This window comes from Acipenser ruthenus, chromosome 23 (genome assembly GCF_902713425.1).
Source record: "Acipenser ruthenus chromosome 23, fAciRut3.2 maternal haplotype, whole genome shotgun sequence".
Classification (NCBI taxonomy): domain Eukaryota; kingdom Metazoa; phylum Chordata; class Actinopteri; order Acipenseriformes; family Acipenseridae; genus Acipenser; species Acipenser ruthenus.
This window is the reverse complement of record NC_081211.1, coordinates 8387828-8408514: the sequence shown is the minus strand read 5'-3', so window position 1 is coordinate 8408514 and position 20687 is coordinate 8387828. Positions and strand designations below refer to the sequence as shown.

The 20687-nt window shown below is 39.5% G+C and overlaps 1 long non-coding RNA gene across 1 annotated transcript; it reads right to left on the bottom strand.

The window, feature by feature from the left end:
* Positions 1–5422: 5422 nt before the first annotated feature.
* On the bottom strand, positions 5423–13105 carry LOC117412834 (uncharacterized). Its single transcript, XR_009308196.1, has 3 exons — positions 13009–13105; positions 10084–10398; positions 5423–5492 (listed from the first exon to the last, which is right to left on the bottom strand). It is a non-coding gene; the product is annotated as an uncharacterized LOC117412834 (long non-coding RNA).
* Between the last annotated feature and the right edge of the window lie 7582 nt (positions 13106–20687).

Here is a 20687-nt window from a genome sequence, read left to right as displayed (position 1 = left end):
GACGGCAGCGATGGCTCCTCTCCCTCTGGCGCTGGAGACGGCAGCGATGGCTCCTCTCCCTCTGGCGCTGGAGACGGCAGCGATGGCTCCTCTCCCTCTGGCGCTGGAGACGGCAGCGATGGCTCCTCTCCCTCTGATGCTGGAGACGGCAGCGATGGCTCCTCTCCCTCTGGCGCTGGAGACGGCAGCGATGGCTCCTCTCCCTCTGGCGCTGGAGACGGCAGCGATGGCTCCTCTCCCTCTGGCGCTGGAGACGGCAGCGATGGCTCCTCTCCCTCTGCTGGTGGAGACGGTAGCGATGGCTCCTCTCCCTTTTGTGCTGGAGATGGCAGCAGCAGGGTCTCTCCCATATCCGCAGCCAGGTAGTTGAACACCATGGCTGCGATGTCTGGGAGGGAAGCTGGGTGGTGTTGCTGTTCCCAGGCCTCCCAGCGCTCCCCATCTCTTGCCCACAGGAGGTTGATCACTGCAGGGAGGGCATCCTCATAATCCCTCCCCGGCTCCACCAGCCAGTCCCAGACTCCCTCAGAGGAGAGTGCATTCGTCCTCTTTGGAGGATGCAGGTCCTCCCTCACTGGACGCTCTGGCTCCTCTTTCTCCTGCCATGGAGGGGGTTGGTCGGGTGCTATGTGACCCACCTCCCCAACAGCGAAGCACCACTCCTCACCTTTCAAGCAGGTGGGGCAGACGTCCAGCATGGTTGAGCTACAGTGGGACCTGCGACCGGCCCCACGCTGCTGTAGCTGCTGCTTCCTCCGTCCGCTTCTTCCCATATTTTTTTTTTTTTTTTATTTATTTTTTTCCCCCAAAAAACACACAAAAACACTTTGAAAAAAAAAACGAACAAAAAAAACGAGCTTTTCTTTCCTGGTCCGGCTATTGGAGGCGTTTGTTTTGTCCCACGCAGGACACCATATGTGACAGTCTGGCTCGCAGTGGTGTGGTGGATGACGTCACGGACCAGGAAGTAACTGACTCCAAACAGTGGATGGGCGGGTGAAACTGAGTGCAAAAGCACTCAGCGTATTTAATAACAAACAAACAAAATATTTAAACAAAATACTAACAAAAGGGCACGAGAGCCAAACGAATAAATAAACAAACAAGTAAGTGCCGTGCTGGATTATCCAGCACGTATTAGCAATTGTTTTTTAAATATTATTCCTTCTCTCCGCTCCCCGTACTCTCTACTCCAACACCCCCACATCAAGTGCAGAGAGCTGCAGGTTTATATACTCTGGCCGAGGGATTTAACTAGTTGGTAATTATCTTATTATCCCCCGGCCAGAGTCTGCACGCGTTTGGTAAGGATGCATGACTGTCAGCTATTTAAGTAATCAGTAGCTGATCAGCCATGCATCCTCACGGGGTTTTTAAATAATAATAAAAGACGCGGCGCTTTTACCCGCGCCGCAAACAAAAATACAAATAATAATAAATAGGGGCGGGACACTCCGCCACACTGGGCAATAGTGCCTTATAAATAAGCAGCAGCTCACTGGACATTATACAACAAGTGAAAAATCTCTGCCATTCAAATCCCGCTGTCCTGTGTTAACACAGCATGGTACAGTCTGGAACAACAACCGGCACAAAGAATCCCATTGACAGCACAGCAATGCAATGCTGTTTGAGATTTCATAAACTCGTGAACTCTAGGACTTCTTTGATTGTCTGTGAAGATTTTTTTTTTGTATTCTTGAGTTTCATTTCTTGGCCAGGTCACAACCTCAATAGGTTGCTACAAGGTTAAATCAAGAACAAATTATACATTAATAAGTTACCTTTGTCTCCTGTTCTTCTGCCTCTTAAAAGCAGTATTAAGATGGCAGCAATCACAACACAAACAGCAACTATTCCCAACAACACAGGGAGGAGGACAGTTTCAGTGCTGCCCTGCTGTTCTGTTTCTGTAAAACATTATAGCATGTCATTTAGTTTTTCTTGGATTATTGTTAATTTAGTGAGGTAAAGGAGATTGGCTCTGTCTGCAGTCTTGCACTCCGAGTCACTTGGTAGGACTGTGCAGTTTGAATCTTCATTTTAAAACTGATATGTGGTATCAGTCTACATGAAATAACTCTCTTAGTTAACATGCCTTCCTTTTAGGTAGCCTGACGCAGGTCATTCCTCCTTAGCAGTGCTACTGGCTGGAAAGCATGTCAGTCAACAGGGGAAGCAGCTGGTTGGTTAATGACAGGAACAAAGGCTCTGAAGGGGTGGGGACAATTTCACAAGTGTATAAAAAAATCACGCTACCGTGGATGGGTATGGTGCATTCCACGCTCGCTCTCGCTTGTCCTTTAACTTGTAATAGGCACCTCAGAGTTGTATTGTAGGCACTGGGAATCACCAGCTCTGCACTGGGACCAGTAGAAAGAGTTGTGTTTGATTCCAGCAGGGTCCCATTACTGTCCATCCACTGAAGCACAGCGTCCTGGGGAGTGTGATCACAGAGTAGGGAACAGCTTATAGTGACCTCTGTGCCTTTAGAAACAGGGCTAGACACGTCCGCTTTCACTGGAAACAAACAAGGTTGTGAATACATTTTCACTTCACCCCTAATCATTGTGTAGTTAACTGTTTCAACCACATAACATTCAAGACACAGTAAACTGGGGTCTATATTCAACTGATCAGTGGTGGATCCAAAAACTGCTGCTGTTTAAAATCACTGAAGTAGAAACCTCCCTGGAGTTGTAACCCTAGATACAGACTCGTACACTCAGACACGGTGGGATGTTGGATTCCATAACCTTGGCCTTATTTGACTAAGATAAACAGTGAGTGTATTTAATGAACCTCTGTTAAAATCAATTCAACTGAGCCCTCTACATTCTATGTAAATGTCTTTTCTTCTTTTCACAATCTGCAAGGTGTTTAAATTGTCCCGGAGAGAAAGAGATACACGACCATGCCTCAGACAAAAACGAAATGTGCAAATGAGAGCGCCTAGTTTTGATTGCAGGTCTTTCTCGTAGAGGGCTTGTTCTAGTTCTGTACCACATACTTGGTATTTGAATCGTTTCATGTGACCACCGTGTAACACTTTACATTAGATAGCATTGCATTTCATTTCCTGTGTTTCTGCCCAATTCTGCAGGTGGTCTAAATCCTTCTGGTTATCCGGGGTGGCTGAATTTCTTCATTGTAAATACATGACTACTGCCAACCAAACCTCTACACCATTGTGGCCAAACTGTCGTGATTTGTAAATGCAGCTGTTTTTTATTATTTTATTAAATTTCAGGATGGATCACTCGTTACCCACATTTCGAAGGAGTTTCTGTTATTGGGGTAGCTGGGAGAATTCAAAATGCACAATCAGGGACAGTTGCGAGCTAGCCCTTACCTGTTAAAACACACACAGTAAGCATGTGGTATTTCTCTTGCTCGTCCCTCCTGCAGTGGTAAGTGCCTGTGTCAGGGCTCTGCACTCCCTGGATGAGAAGGGAAGCATTGGGCAGCAGACTCACTCTCTCTCTGGGGTTGACTGTGGGGTGAGCTGGTGCAGACACATTGAGAAGGGAAGCATTGGGCAGCAGACTCACTGTCTCTCTGGGGTTGACTCTGGGGTATGCTGGTGCAGACACATTGAGAAGGGTTCGGCTCTGATCCCCAATCGCTTGAAATGACCATTCCACATGCCTGCCTTCCGTCCGGCTTGATATCCCAACACAGGGAAGCTGAACGAATTCTCCCTCCGCGACATACACTATCTCTGTGGTATTGGGATCCAACACAGTATTCACAAAGCGTTGAAGTGGTTCTGGCAAATAAAATTATGTCTAAAATTGTACTTGTTTTGTTGTGCATCTATTGATCAAATCATTTTTATATAGCACCTTTCACAACAAAGCCATCTATTCATAACCCTAACCCTAACCCCAGCCCCTATCCCTAACCCCAGCCCCTATCCATAACCCTAACCCCAGCCTCTATCCGTAACCCTAACCCTAACCCCAGCCCCTACCCCCAGCCCCTATCCATAACCCTAACCCTAACCCCAGCCCCTATCCATAACCCTAACCCTAACCCTAACCCCAGCCCCTACCCCCAGCCCCTATCCATAACCCTAACCCTAACCCCAGCCCCTATCCCTAACCCTAACCCCAGCCCTTATCCATAACCCTAAACCCAGCCCCTATCCATAACCCTAACCCTAACCCCAGCCCCAATAAATAACCTTAACTGTGATAACATCAGAACTCAGAGGAAATGTATGACATATTCAGGTGGAATTCCTGTGGTATTTATACATTAATTCATTAGGAATTTGCAGCCATCATTTTAAAGTGTGACCAAAATAACAATTGCTACTCATGCTGGCGTTACACCAGGAAGCTACTTGTTAGAAGACTGTGTCTGTTTATTTTGGCCGCCATGCGCTTTTGTTTTGGGTGTAGTGTGTTGTGTGTAGTGTTTTGTTTTGGGTGTAGTGTGTTGTGTGTAGTGTTTTGTTTTGTGTGTAGTGTTTTGTTTTGTGTGTAGTGTTTTGTTTTGTGTGTAGTGTTTTGTTTAGGGTGTAGTGTTTTGTTTTGTGTGTAGTGTTTTGTTTTGTGTGTAGTGTTTTGTTTTGGGTGTAGTGTTTTGTTTTGTGTGTAGTGTTTTGTTTTGTGTGTAGTGTTTTGTTTTGTGTGTAGTGTTTTGTTTTGTGTGTAGTGTTTTGTTTTAGGTGTAGTGTTTTGTTTAGGGTGTAGTGTTTTGTTTTGTGTGTAGTGTTTTGTTTTGCGTGTAGTGTTTTGTTTTAGGTGTAGTGTTTTGTTTAGGGTGTAGTGTTTTGTTTGGGGTGTAGTGTTTTGTTTGGGGTGTAGTGTTTTGTTTAGGGTGTAGTGTTTTGTTTTGTGTGTAGTGTTTTGTTTTGTGTGTAGTGTTTTGTTTGGGGTGTAGTGTGTTGTGTGTAGTGTTTTGTTTTGGGTGTAGTGTTTTGTTTTGTGTGTAGTGTTTTGTTTTGGGTGTAGTGTAGCGTTTGGGGTGTAGTGTTTTGTGTGTAGTGTTTTGTTTTGGGTGTAGTGTTTTGTGTGTAGTGTTTTGTTTAGGGTGTAGTGTTTTGTGTGTAGTGTTTTGTTTTGGGTGTAGTGTAGCGTTTGGGGTGTAGTGTTTTGTGTGTAATGTTTTGTTTTGGGTGTAGTGTTTTGTGTGTAGTGTTTTGTTTAGGGTGTAGTGTTTTGTGTGTAGTGTTTTGTTTTGGGTGTAGTGTAGCGTTTGGGGTGTAGTGTTTTGTGTGTAGTGTTTTGTTTTGGGTGTAGTGTTTTGTGTGTAGTGTTTTGTTTAGGGTGTAGTGTTTTGTGTGTAGTGTTTTGTTTAGGGTGTAGTGTTTTGTGTGTAGCGTTTGGGGTGTAGTGTTTTGGGTGTAGTGTTTTGTTTTGTTTTGGGTGTAGTGTTTAGTTTTGTTTGTAATTAGCGCATTTGTGACTCACCCGTAGTACCTTGTCTGTGTGTGGTTACTTCCTGGTCTGTGACGTCACCACTCGGCCAACCTGTCACATGGTCTTACAAAAATATTACGCAGTGTTAGTGCATTAAGAGTACAATACACAACTTACATACCAATCATAAATACAATAAACAAAATAAATACATTTGCAGTAAATTGCAACCTGTAACTTCCCCTAAAACAATTTGAGGAAGGAATCAATGAGAACAGTCAGGTATCCCACCAGGACAGTATAAATAAACACTTTGAGACGTGTCACGTAGAGTGCCTGCTATCCTATAAGCTACACTGGGCAGCTGGCTCTTCTGAGCACAGCACTATAATAAACAGTATTGTTGTGTAAATCCCTAAACTTACTCTGTGAAAGAACCAAGGAGACACTTGTCACTGTTGAGCAAGGCTGGCTGTTTTCAGAACAATAATTACACATGAACATCCCAACATCTTCTGCGCTGACGTCTCGTATGGAGACAGACGAGTTGAGAAACAGCTTCATTCTATCAGAGTTTTCAAGAGTGAATCATTTAGAAGGACTGCCTGCTGGTGCAGTGAAATACCATCACACCTGAGGCATCATTTGCTATAGTGCATTATGTCTTCCATTTTTTGACCTCCCACATAATATAATCACATATAGGATGACTTTCTTCCCAAACTAATAAAATAAGTTTTCAAACATCATTCTCTTCTAATCGAACCCGGTTCTGGAATGAAGTCGGCCATGGTTGCCAAATGAAAAGTTATTTTTGTGCATGAAAATGGTTAAAACATAACACGCAGCATGGTGACGAGAGATTGAGCGGATCTTTTGGTTATTGCGAACTAACCCGACAAGCAAAAACATTTGACTCACAGGCTGGTGTTGACAAATTTGCCAAGATGAAAGCGAGATCCTACGCCTTTTATTGTAGTTTATGCGTGATTATCTGTGTAGGCGTGTTATTTAAACCGTTGCTACATATTTCTACTTTGACATTCACAGTAATGCGGTGCTTATTTAGCAGTTTGTGTTCACTGATGAAATGTATTTGTTTAATAGTATGTAACTGTGAAATATTTACTTAACTGGGATATCGAAAGCTGGCAGCAGAGCAATTCGGTTAGCGATAAAGCCTTTACCTCCTGTAAAAACACTTCAGTGAAAACGGCGACCGTAACTGTAAAATGAGACTTGGAACGGCATTTTCGAGTTTGTGATAAACCTGTGCCGTGCTTTAAAAATACTTGCATTGTACATTTTTTATAATTTATTTTAAATATAAGAACGATGTTGACAAAGCACAGCACGCGATCTCGTTGTAATCGGGCCTGTTTTTTTTTTCATATATGTACATAGGCTATAATTGATACAAAATGGATACAATGCAATTACAGTGCACTGTATTTGTATTTGCTTGCGATTGTAAGTCGCCCTGGATAAGGGCGTCTGCTAAGAAATACATAATAATAATAATAAAAAGGCAAGCAAACACACTATCTTACAATTATGTAGTTTACAACATGTAAGAAAAAACGAGCAAACAAAGCAAAACAGTTTAGATTTTAATGTTATGCAGGGTGACTTCAAATACAGAAACCTTGATGCATTTCCCATTTACTTCTTCAAAAAAAATTAATTCGTTTTTACATTGTGTGTCATATGCATAAATAAATAAATAAATAAAATAAACAGAATAAACAAACTAACATGTTTGTGTTTAATTTGGGAACCTCCTGTCTGAATAGGAGAGAGAAATTAAACAATGTATTCTTGCTCGAAATGAGTTGCTGCTATATTAAACTATGAACAGTGTAATGCCTGAGAAAGCACGACTGAACCCTTGAAACAATGCATCGAATTGAAGTATTTGGCTGAAACGCTGCAACTAACAGACAGCAATAGTGTGTGCAATATGAGAATTGAAACGAAATTGTGTTTTAAATAAATTTAACTATTTTACATCCCTGGCATTTTTATTGTGTGTTTGTGTTGTACTTGGTCAAGACCTTATCCTCTGGCCCAAATGAAAGAACCTGGTGCTAACAACCTAAAATCTTTAACTTAATTTGAAGGTAGTGCCTTCAGTGGCGTAGACGGCAACCATAAATTATATTTTAACCCAGTTTAGCCCTCGCTACAGTATGACCTTTATTGCTAATAAGTAGCGGAATGTTTAGTCACCAACGCGGTATTTACTGTTGAAGTCTAATTTAATATATGGCTTTCAAATGTGGAGCCATGCACACAACCTGTGATTTTTAATCAATTTGCATGTCTTTTCAGTATTAGAAGGCTATATAGATTAGAAGCCCTGGGGGTTATTTTTGAGTTTTAGGGTTTCTTATAAATACTTCGAGATTTCAACGTTTATTTATGGTTGTTAGCCTGCTGTTTAAAACTATTTGGAACCAGTCAAAACGAATGGTTATTACCCGTTCTCAGTGGGAAGTTGGGCGCGGTCTGGAGTCTCTGAGTCAAGCAGTTTTGTGTCTTATTATTCATTATTATTAATTAGTCATTTTAGAAGACGCTTCTATCCAAAGCGACTTCCAGAGACTAGGGGTGAACTATGCATCACAGTCACCTTCAATAGGACCTACGTCTCAAGGACGGAGCACAAGCATATTAAGTGATTTGCTCTGGGTCACACACAGTGTGAATTGGGATTTGAACCTAGAACCACCTGGTATGAAGCCTTTGTCTTTAACCACCTTACCCAAGCGTCATCGAATACCTAGCTAATTCACCTTTTTTAACTCTCGACTCTCGCTCTAATGTCATTAGACGAGTGCATGACAATTCGTCCAATAATTGCGCTGTAGCCTATAATATTCTGTGCACAGAGGGAGCACATTTACTAATGAAACAGGAGGAGGGAGGAGGAGGTGTTTTGGGCAGGGTGTGTTGGGGGCTATTGTTGGTTGTTCGGCCAGGGAGGGAGGGAGCAATTACTGAATATCTGGATATTGTGAGCACGGGTGAGGAGTGTGATTGTGGGGTTATCTGATTTTTACCACGTTAAAAATGAGATACAGTTTAACAATCCGACCTACATCTCACTCGTTTTACATTGCAATCTTAATATCACACATTTGCTACTGCAGCTTTTGCATCTCACTCTAAAAACTCATCAGCTTGTTAAAGTGAACAAACAACAATTTCTATGTGGTTACACAGTCAACATCTTAAAAGTACACACACATGTTTCTTATATTATGACTCTTAAAATATGTACATCTAGTAATATGGACGAATTCACTCTCTATTAGTGATGCATGGACCAAGAAGAAGCGCATAGGAACCCAGGAGCAAGCTGATGTTCTCTAACCCCTATATTCTCATCATTCAGTCTACAACAACATCCAGTGTACCACAAACTACCAACACAAGCTGGAATGGTTGTCAACGCGAAGCACATTCAGCAGTTTACAGAAGTCATGACATTTTGGAGAAATGAGTACAGAGTTTTCAGCATACTGCATGGACTATTACACTGATTATTATAAAGTACAAATACAGAATTTTACACGTGGTTTCAATCAGCACCAGATAAACGGTTCCACATCTAAGACATAGAACCGTTTTTGCTAAATTTTGTTTTCCTGAGAGTATAACACATAGCTGAAATTTGATTCTAGTGCTTAATCACTAAAAACAAGATCTGGTCAATAACATGATATTCTCTGTCGTCACTGAATTTGTAGGCAAATGTAGTGTTCCGATCCAGTACAGTATTAAAGTACTAATCAGTGGCCCTTTGCAGGTGTTGGCTGAAAAGTGTAGTTTGTATAGACAGTAAAAACCAACGAACAACCACTCGGCTGAATACCCATTCTTGAATTTGCAGTAGGTCTACTCATATTAAACCATTTCATGCAGGGAATGGGCAATTAAAGGTCGGACAATTTTTGCAAATATGTTACTCACTGTATTATGCGTCTTTTTTCATTTCCTGTGCAGCTTCTGGGCAGCTTTATTAATCAAGCTGTTTGTTGCACACAATGGGAAATGAAAGATGGGTTCGGTGGGTATTTTCAATAGTGTTATGTTGTTCTCACTTAGTTGTATTGTGTGTATAATTTTAGTCGTCTTTGCACCTTCGGAACCCAGTGTTGGAGCTTTTTGGTGATAAAAAGAGGGTTCTGGCCCGGAACGGGATAATGACAGCGCGTTACTAATCGGTTCTGGTTGTTAAAATATTCTCCTCACGTGTGTGTAACTTTCTATGCTGTTTTTTAAAGCAATTGAATTCATTAAAGTACCGTTCCGGGCCGTTCCGTCTCGTTCCGGCTTTTACCCCATCCCGGGGCACAGCGCCGCCTGCCCTCCTTAACCACTGATCAGAAACAACACGATGGTTCAAACTATTTATTATTGCTATTTTATTTATTTATTTTTTTGTTAACCAGCCTGCCCAAAATAAATAAGTAGCTCTGACTGTGAACATCCATACATTTCAATGAAATAATAAATGTGCATTGAAGGGAACTCACTCAAAACGTGACGGATCATTTCCTGCCATCATTATTAATCTGCCAAGTCAACAGGGGCTGTAGATTGCAGAATGCTGCTATGAAAATCGCATGCCTTTGCTACATTCACTCTGATTTCATCAGCAGCTAAAGGGTGAACTGAGTCTTAATGATTATCAAAGCCGTGAACTCACCTTTTGAAAGCAACAAGGAAATCTGTGATACTGTAGTGCAGTGACCTTTGCCAGTGCAAACATCACACGTGTACGTCCCAAAGTCATCTTTTTTCAATTCCTGTATCCTTAGAGATGAGTTGTGTACAATCTGTTTCCTGTCCTTAAGCTTTGTTACTCCCGTTATAATTGCCCCAGAGCTTTGAAGAGTGAATAAAGGAGAGCGCGTGCCAGAGGCCGTGTTGTAAGACCACTGTATCGATTCCCTGAACCCCGCCGAAGCCTCTCTGCAAGGCAGGACAACGGTGTCTCCCGTCCGAGCATAGCGCTCTATTCCTGTAGAAACATAAATGAAACAAAAATATTACCGAAAACAGAAATGATCAACTACTCGTGATGAGACCAATTGAAATCTGCTTTTTGATAATAGTCTGAAAGTGAAAATATGTTTCATTTTAAACCCCCTTTATTTAGAAAAGCTGCATTGGGGATTTAAAACAAGAACTATTTCATTTTCAATTGCAAAAAACATTTCGCAGTTGTCAGAAATTGTGAAGAAATAGATTGCTTTTTGGACATTACCGGTTCATCTTATTTACCAGCTTATTGGTAAATGAAGGTATATCATAGAATAATGTATTTATTCCTGCATAGAAATGATAATGCCGAACAATATATATATATATATATATATATATATATATATATATATATATATATATATATATATATATATATATATATATATATATATCTTCTTTTTTATTTTTATTATTTGCCAATTATTTTCTCCCAATTTTGGAATGCCCAATTATTTTATTACGGTCGGCCTGCGCTGACTCGGGAGGGTGAAGATGAACACACGCTGTCCTCCGAAGCGTGTGCCGTCAAGCCGACTGCTTCTTTTCACACTGCGGACTCACCATGCAGCCGCCCAAGAGCTACAGCGTCCGGAGGACAACGCAGCTCTCGGGCAGCTTACAGGCAAGCCCGCAGGTGCCCGGCCAGACTACAGGGGTCGCTGGTGCGCGGTGAACCGAGAACACCTTGACCGACCTACCGACCACTCGGGAGCCCCATATATATGTATTTCTGCATAGATTTTCCATTAACAAAATAGTCATGGTCATACAGCTGAATTAATTAAAGCATGTGTTAAACGTCTACTGCCTGGATATGCATCTCATAAAGCATATAACAAATATTCCATAGCATAATAATTTCCCTTAGTTAAGAAATAAAATAAGAAGATGCAATCATTAAGACCAATATCATTAACAAAGCATGACTACAAGATATTGGCCAAAAAATGGACAGAATGATTTTAACAAGAAGAAAACCAAACAAACTCAAATACCAGGTTGAATTATTTGTCCACAACTATGAAAAAGATCATGGGGGAAAAGAAATCTAATCAAGAGAAGTTTTGAGTGATTAACATGCAATATGTTACCAATAACAAGACATAATATACAAAGATCTGTTGTTGAATAATCACAAGATTTAGCTTTCCTTTGATTTTATATATATATATATATATATATATATATATATATATATATATATATATATATATATATATATATATATATACAATTGTTATTAATAAATAAGCAGTGTCTGATAATAAAGAATCAGAAAGGAATGAAATCATTTTTGAATTATAAGGTGAGGATGAAACTACCCGATCCCAATGATTCAGTGTGTGGCTTCTGTTTTTATACATTTAAACTTTTATACACCTCTCAAAATGTTATTATTATTAGAATTACAAAACATTTAAACAATTCTTAATCAAACTCGTGTCTGTAGTAATATTAATACATTTTACTTAGTTGCAACGTATAATTTTAATCATAAAATTATAATTTGGGAAAGAGATTTAAAACAAAATAACTGGAGAATACAGTATCTAAGACTCACTGAGTATAAAGATATTCTCGATACTATATGTAGAAATCATTCCACATATATTACAAGACTAATATTCATACCCATAATCTGCAACATGTATTAGTCACGTAATGATAGATTTGATATTTAATAGACAAACACTTATTTTTCTGTGAACCCAACTTCTTTTTTTCTTAAACATCACCTTTTTGCACTAAACAAGTTGTAGGCTGCATTACAGTGGGCTGCATCACAATGGGGCTTACCCGATGAATAGTCTGATAGAATAACATTAATTCAAGGTGAAGCCTTTTAATGTTGCCACAAGTTTCCATGGGTTTTGGAAACCCAGCAAAATAAACAGTCCAGCAGAGGTGGAAAACACCAGACATACACAGAGCTAAACTCCCACGAATATAGAAAAAAACTATTAATAGTGAGGATATAAATAGCCAGTTTCAATTTACTTCATTCAAGTGCCACTGATAGCAATTTAATTCCAAACCCCTCCTTATCTACTACTGTTTAGATAATAATGAATTCACTCGAAGTAACCATTAAGTGAGAATTTGATCAACTTCTACCCGCTGGGATGAGCCCTCTGGATTGCATGCAGCACTGTGGTCTGTGGTCACACCGAGATTTCCACTAAAATTGAAAATCCAGCTGGATTCCCCGGAGCTGTAAAAGCCGTTCATAAAACCCAGCTGTGGCTTGTCACTGCAGAGTAGAGAGTTATCAAAGACAGCGCGGCTCTCTTCAGGACGCGTGTCTTTTCATTATAACACTGCTGTTTGTTATGGGGTTCAGCATGATAAAGGGTGAAAAACACCTTTTAAAGATTCAAAAGTAACAATTAATCTCCCTTTGTTCACTTCCAGATACACCTTGTGTTCTTCTATGACAATGCAGAGCAAAAGGCTTAGTGACCTAAAACAAAATCTTAATTCAAATAATTTTCAGTGTTTTCAGGTCCGGTATAAATGTCTATCAATGTTTCAGCATTTAAAACTGAGTGTTTGTTCTCAGTATCTGTAAGAGAAGAATGCCTACCTGTTGCTAGAGGCGAGGTCCCTGCTGAACACAGACACAATACCAGAGAGAGAACAGCAGCTCCAGGGTTCTGATCCATTTAGTCACACGAGTGCTGTAAGAGAAAACAGAACCAGTACCATGAATTACACACTTTAATGGGAGCAGCCCGGTGAAAGAAAACCAACACTGTGGATGTGCTTCAGAGATTACAGCTCAGATTACATGCTCATTTTTTAAAATTTACATCTATAGCTGTGGCCAAAAGTTTTGCATCACCAAGAATTTTAGGATTGAGACATAATTATATTAAAAAAATCAAAGAAATTTAAAAATGATATTACAAAAGTCTACTAGAAGCCATAATAGTAGGACAGTATTTCATGTTAGATTTCAATCTTTGTCAGTTTTTCGGTTAAGTATGTGGGAAACTACAAAGCGGTATGTAATTCAGTATGTTAACGCAACATTATTCAGCAAGTTTCATTTGACTTTATGAAGCAAAATGTGTTAATTCTATAGGGGGATGCAACACTTTTGTCCAGAGCTGTGCATGTAAGAAACGAGCCCTTACTTATTCTGTTATTGCAAACAAGCTATTCTGTTTATTGTTATTTGAAATGCATGTGAATGAATTATATGTAGTCCAATTAAACTTTGCTGTTTTAAAAAAAAGCATTCTACCATATGTGATAAATGATATTTAAAAAGAAACGGTACTCGTACAGCAGTTTATAAACAGGCATTGCCATTGTGGCTGAGGTGTATTCATTTCATGCGGCAGGGGCTGAAAGCTACATGGCAGTTCTCGTGATCTTGAATTGATCTTGAGATTCTTATTCATTCTGCTGCACGACCCAATATACCAAAGCAGAACAATGAAATCAAATACTGTGCTTGAGAAATTAACAAGAAGCAGCGAGCGATCCGTGTGAAACCAAGATTTCATTTCAAAAACTGGATACAGTGGGGGGTTTTTTTTGGGGGGGGGGGGGGGGGGGGGCGTATATACAAAAGGTTAAATGTTTACTTTTACTATCCACACAATTGAAAGGAGATTTTGTCTGAAATAAATTATTTTGTAAACATTTAAACCTTTTGTGTACATCCCCCAAAAAAACCCTTTTCATTGCTTTCATTTCTGTACACTGCAGTTATACCTCCATACTGCATGTAAACACACACACACACATATATATGTGTGTATTCAGTATTATATAGGAATGTCTGAATGTATAGACCCTAAAATAGGAAAGCATCCCAAAATATATATGAGGAACAAATTGTTAATTTAATTCTGAGATTGTCTTTTCTAGTCTCAGCAAATATGTGTGTGTGTGTGTGTGTGTGTGTGTGTGTGTGTGTATATATATATATATATATATATATATATATATATATAGATTTAATTAAGTTTTTTTTCCAAATAAGGAAAGGTGAAATTGTGGGAGCAAAAAAGTTTAAAAAAATGTTTAGCACCTGTTGTAAAAGAGCAGCCTACTATGTTGTATACAGTACTTACCTGAGTCAAATCTTCATCCAATGCTGGTTTAAAGTGTACAGAACTGCAGTATAAAGACCGCTGACAGCTTCTCCTCGCATACAGTTCAGTAACTTGGTATTTGATGCTTCTAACCTCAGTCCAAGTTTAATATTTTATTGTCACTACCTCCTCTCCCACCCAGAATACAGCAGCAGTTACCACCTTCAAAGCACTCACAGAAAATACCTGTGGTTTATTAGCCCTCAAACACCCTCATATATTCTTGCAAGGAGCACTGTGAGACAAACAATTAGGTGATGCTGTGCGGCTTACTGTCTCAGAAGTGTCATATAGGCAGCAACAGGGGGCTGCTGCTTTCTCACTCGCATGCTGGGCGAAGATGGTTAACCAGTGATACAGGGGGGCTTCCTGTATTCAATCTGAAAAAAACCCACACCATGATGTTTTAGCGAATCTTTGCAGAGGGCGTCAGTCTAGATTTCAAACTGTAACGGTCTTGTGTAAGTTTTTGAATTACAGCATTATTATTGATTTGTCTATAGCCTTCTCAAGCTTTTTAACATTCTGCTGTACAGTAGATCCAGTTTCATTCTCACTGTGACTCGGGTGCTTATCTTTCCAGCACTCTATGAATTAGGATCCCACATACACTGTGAGCGTGAGGCGGGGCCCAAATACCGGCAGTGAATTCAAAGCGGGTCACCTGTAAGGTACGCATAGCACAGAATAGAGGCAGCCAACCTCTAATGCCTCGTCACGTGATTTGAGATAGACGAAAGCCACCCGTTAACATAGAAATGACATTTCAGAACATTAATAAAACAGTTTTGAAATATAGTGCGCAAACAGAAGTGTTATGAAACAGTACACTCGCAAACAGAACTCTAAACATTATCAAATACTTGGCTTACATTATTATTATTATTATTATTATTATTATTATTATTATTAGTAGTAGTAGTAGTAGTAGTAGTAGTAGTAGTAGTAGTAGTAGTAGTAGTAGTAGTAGTAGTAGTAGTAGTAGTAGTAGTATTTGTTTAAAGTGGAGACTAGTCGACCTATCCGAGTCTTTTTAACCTCAGCTATTCGACTCTCTCAAGCAAGTGCTTGTTCTGTACTTTATTGAAACTGCACACAGTTTGCCCCTCTGTTACAATTCTAAAATGTGTTTGCTGGTATTAAAACCATTGTAGAAACATTGCATTACAAAACTGAAAGATTTGTTACATCATTCAAATGTAAATACAATCTGAATAGCATTTAATGCACAGTGAAGTTTCAAAGCAGCCTTGTTCTGAGCCCCCTCAGTTTCACATAATTTTTTAGAGATTATAATGACTGAAAATGTTTTGGGTAAACAGTGTATTACACAGTAATAAATATGATAGTCTCCATTATTTCTGGTTAATTTGTGTAAGATCAGTGTCAGTGTGTCTGCAGTCCCCTCTGTTACTAGCAGACTTTATACGAAAGGAAAAAAAAACAAAACTACTAACACACAGAGAGTGAGAGAGAGAGAGCGAGAGACAGACAGTCAAACACACACACAAACACAGAGACAGACAGCCACACACACAAACACACACACACAAGTGGAGACACAGACAGCCACACATGCACACAGAGAGGGCTAGTTTAAACTATAATGCTTTTTTTTTTTAAATTATTTTTTATCTTGAACACAAAATCAAGGCACATTTGACTATGGTGCAAACCTACACTGTAAACAGTTCATCCAGCTTCTAAACAGGAGTAAGACCCATCGGGCTGGTTTGCAGCTATAAACTGTGGACTGCCTCAGCTGAGGTAACATTGGGTGGTTCAGAAGCAGTGATAAATCAGGTGTGTCTGTGGAGTACAACCCAGTGGAGTATCATCTCAAAGGGTGAACTCCTGGCTTTAACCCCTACTTTATGAAAGGAGAAAAACACTTCGCAATTTTACAAAACTAGAACTAAACTGCTAATTTCTATAATTACATTGTTATTATGCAAAAAATGTTATTCGTTTTTATTTTGCAACATGAACATTAACACATTGTAAAAGGCATTCCTCTAAACTTTAGATTATGCAAATGTTCACAACAGTGATGACATCATATAAAATTCATAGTTTTATTATAGTTTACTGTAGCTCACATCATCCATAGCTATAACACACCCAATGGTATATAAACTAAAATAAACTCTATATGTCATTCAATTTAGTTTAGAACCAGAAAACAACTGACATTGCTTTGCATTCCTACAATTGCAATATTTGATACATTTGTATATGCATGTATAAATCTGAGTTATGAGACATTTTATAAACTTCTCTAGCTTTCCTCTCGGTGGAATTATAAAGTAATCTATTCTACATATATATTGTTACATGTGTTGCATAAGTATTAAACTACAGCAGAATATGCTCACTAAGTGAATATTGTGGTAAACCTGCTTTGGACGCTCAGTTTAAAGGTTATTTCCTTTGTGATCTTGTAATCTGTAACTGTCACACATTTAGCATTGTGACATGCAAGCACCTGCTGTCAAACTTGGTGTGAGAATTGGTTTTGCATTTCTTTTTTGTTTACTGGCTTTTAAAGAGTGATGAATAAAGGCTGGTTTCACAGACCTCGATTAGAACTAATCTTGGACCCTCTAATGTTATTTTAGGTAAGGTAATCCAAAACGAGTGCTAATCAGGGTCTGTGAAACCAGCCCTTAGCGTTAGAAATCAATTACACTATGTAACACATTTTTTGTTCCTGGGTAATAAGTGTTATTTCCTAATTGCTTATGCCTCAAAAGTATAGAAAATGGCTATTATTCCCCACAAACTTTGCTTTTGTGACCAGGACAGTGATATTTTGAAATTTACCTATTTGTGTCTTTTCGTTCACATAAAGTCAGAAAAAAACAACATATGAATCCAAATTAACATGTATTTATACTAAAGTAATACAAAAATGACTACAAAAGAGTTAGAAGCGAGTAGTTTTTTGAGATTTACGATTATACTGTAAATCACTTTCACAAATCAGCCCCCAAATGTAGTCTCCCATCATGTTCTCGTTATACTGTCCTTGGTAGCGGCGTTCAAAATCCAGTATATCCTGGTGGAAGCGCTCGCCTTGCTCCTCCGAGTACACTCCTACACTTCTCCTTGAATTTATCAAGATGAGCATCAAGGATATGGACTTTGAGGGACATCCTACAGCCCATTGTGCCGTAGTTCTTCACCAGAGTCTCAACCAGCTCCACATAGTTTTCGGCCTTGTGATTGCCAAGGAAGCCCCGAACCACTGCGACAAAGCTGTTCCAAGACGCTTTCTCCTTACTAGTGAGCTTCTTGGGGAATTCATTGCACTCCAGGATCTTCTTTATCTGTGGTCCGACGAAGACACCGGCTTTGACCTTTGCCTCAGACAGCTTAGGGAAGAAGTCTTGAAGGTACTTGAAGGCTGCCGACTCCTTATCTAGAGCTCTGACAAATTGTTTCATAAGGCCCAATTTGATGTGCAGTGGTGGCATCAGCACCTTCCGGGGGTCCCAGCCGTACTCATCATACTTCAAGGCGTCCAGCAAGGTCTTGATGCTGTTGTAATCCTGTTTGGGGTGCACCGAGTGAGCCAGGGGAAGAGACGGGTACTTGTTACCATTATGGAGCAGCACGGCTTTGAGGCTCCTGGATGAGCTGTCAATGAAGGACAGTATAACGAGAACATGATGGGAGACTACATTTAGGGGCTGATTCGTGAAAGTGATTTACAGTATAATCGTAAATCTCGAAAAACTACTCACTTCTAAATCTTTTGTAGTCATTTTTGTATTACTTTAGTATAAATACATGTTAATTTGGATTCATGTTGTTTTTTTCTGACTTCATGTGAACGAAAAGACACAAATTCGCCCATTTTCTCATTGGAAATAGGTCAATTTCAAAATATCACTGTCCTGGTCAAAAGCAAAGTTTGTGGGGAATAATAGACATTTTCTATACTTTTGAGGCATAAGCAATTACGAAATAACACTTACTACCCAGGAACCAAAAAAAAAAAAAAAAAAAATTGTTACACGGTGTTATTTATTAGCATGACCTTTTACCTGCTCCGCTCTGATGGCAATTTGTATCGTTATTTACAGTATAATGGGGGAAAAAAACCTGAAGGTACATAGAAATTCTGGAAACAAATTCCAGTTGTCTTAATTGTGGTGGTCTTTTCACCAAGGTGGCCCTAAGCAAGGTTTTACAGTATAGTTGATGCTAACAATAGGGAAGCACATGTATTTTAAAGCCTTAGTTCTTCGGCTAGGTTCTTCATTTTGTTTTATAATAAGGGGTGGGAGGGCCCATCAAGGTCCCTCTCTTGCTAGATCACAGATAGTCCTCCCAAAGCACAGTATAGTCAGACCAGCTCATAAAACTGTTTGTCAAGAGGACTGGTGAATAACTCCGCACACTTTCAATTGAGAACATGAATCACAAACGCTTATTCACAAACCACAGGACCAAGAGTTTGTTTTTGTGACAAAATTCAGTTTGCTTTTAATTTACAATGAAGTACAGGTTACAGGTTAAAAGCTTGAATAGTACGTGTGAAAAAAGACCTGTAATTTCATTGACCAAATACAGGAACCACTGAGCTGACAAACCCGTCCGCCTCCCCCAGCAGCATGTTTTGTGGCAGGGACAAGGTGGAAAGCCTCCCTGCCAAACGAATTGCTTTTGTTTAATTATGATTTATTAATTGTTTTATTGTTAATTATCACCTGCTCCTGGCTATCATTGTAAATTCGAGCCAGGTGCAGGGTAATTAAGGAGAGCAGTCAGTCTGCTCAGGGCTGCTGTATGAAAAGCCCACATGACTGTATGCTCAAGCGCATCAAGAAAGAAAACAAAAAAAAAAACAGTACTGTGTGTAGTTTTTTGTTATTCGTTAAACTGTGTGTTTTTGTTGAGTTTGTTTTAACAGGAAAACAGCTCAGCTGTCCTGTTTTTAGTTAGGTTGCTGGTCTGTTTAGTTAGTGCTCGAGGACAGCTAGGTTTTGTTTTTGTTAAAATTGTTTTTGTTTAAAATTAGCACGTAAGCATGAAAATTCAAGTCCTGTGTCCTGGGTCTACTTTTAAAAGAGGCAAATGAACCGCAGAGAGTGACTCCTGGTTTTCAATATATATAAAACGACAGCTAACCAAGAAAGAGCACATAAGGTTTGGTGCACACAGCGTCGTAACCAGAGCTGACATTCTACCAAGGTCAAACTGAGGTTTCAAGCTAAATCTGTTACACAACAAACCAACAGAGAAAATGAAGGAGTCTTTTGTACTTCACCAGAATTTTTACATGAGCATCAGCATAGCTAGTTACAGTCATGGGTGCACATTTGAACAACCATGGAGTGATTAACAGGGCTGGCTTTAGACCTCGACCTTATCAGCAGTTCCATCTAGTGGCCGATCCTGGAAGTGTACTGGTCACACTAAGACAGCCTCACCAAAGCTACTTCTCTACTGCAAAGCCTGCACAGCTCAAAAGAGAAACTGTATGGAAGCTAAAAAGCTACAGTGTGTTGCTCCTTACTAATTCTAACACTAACGCCTTTTATTTATTTTATTTTAATAAATATTGGTGCGATTGGGAACTGCAAGGAGTGTTAAAAAATGAAAGTATTTATGGTTTGGCCAATGCATTAGTATTTCCAGGTTTTGAATACCTTATTTTTGGACTGTTCCTGCAGTTGTAATTTTGTTTTTCTTATTTGACAAATAACAGTTTTACAACCTTAACGAATAGCAAGTGTCCCCTTGGAATGCATGAAAAAGTGATCAAGAGGCACAAGATGCAATGCTCCATGCAGATTAAAAAAAGTTTCTGAAATTCAGTATTCTTGAACTGAGGTTTTCACAGTGAAATCTGTAGACATTTCTTTTAAAATACAAAAACAGACTGTACCCATGGTCTCTCTCTATGGCAGATACAGCAGTAACATGCCTGTTTAGTTTTTAAAACTGGAAGCAGGTTTGTCTGCAGATTACCAACCTTTAGGGAATGTAAACAAACTGTATGGTCAACAAGGTCTGATTTCAAATGAATCAGAGTGCAGGAAGGGTACAGAATGGAGGGACAGCGTAAACATTCAAGCAGGAATTCTACTGGGCTGTAAAACTGTAACCATCCCTGTCCTATCAGCAAGCCACACCATTAGAAATAGGA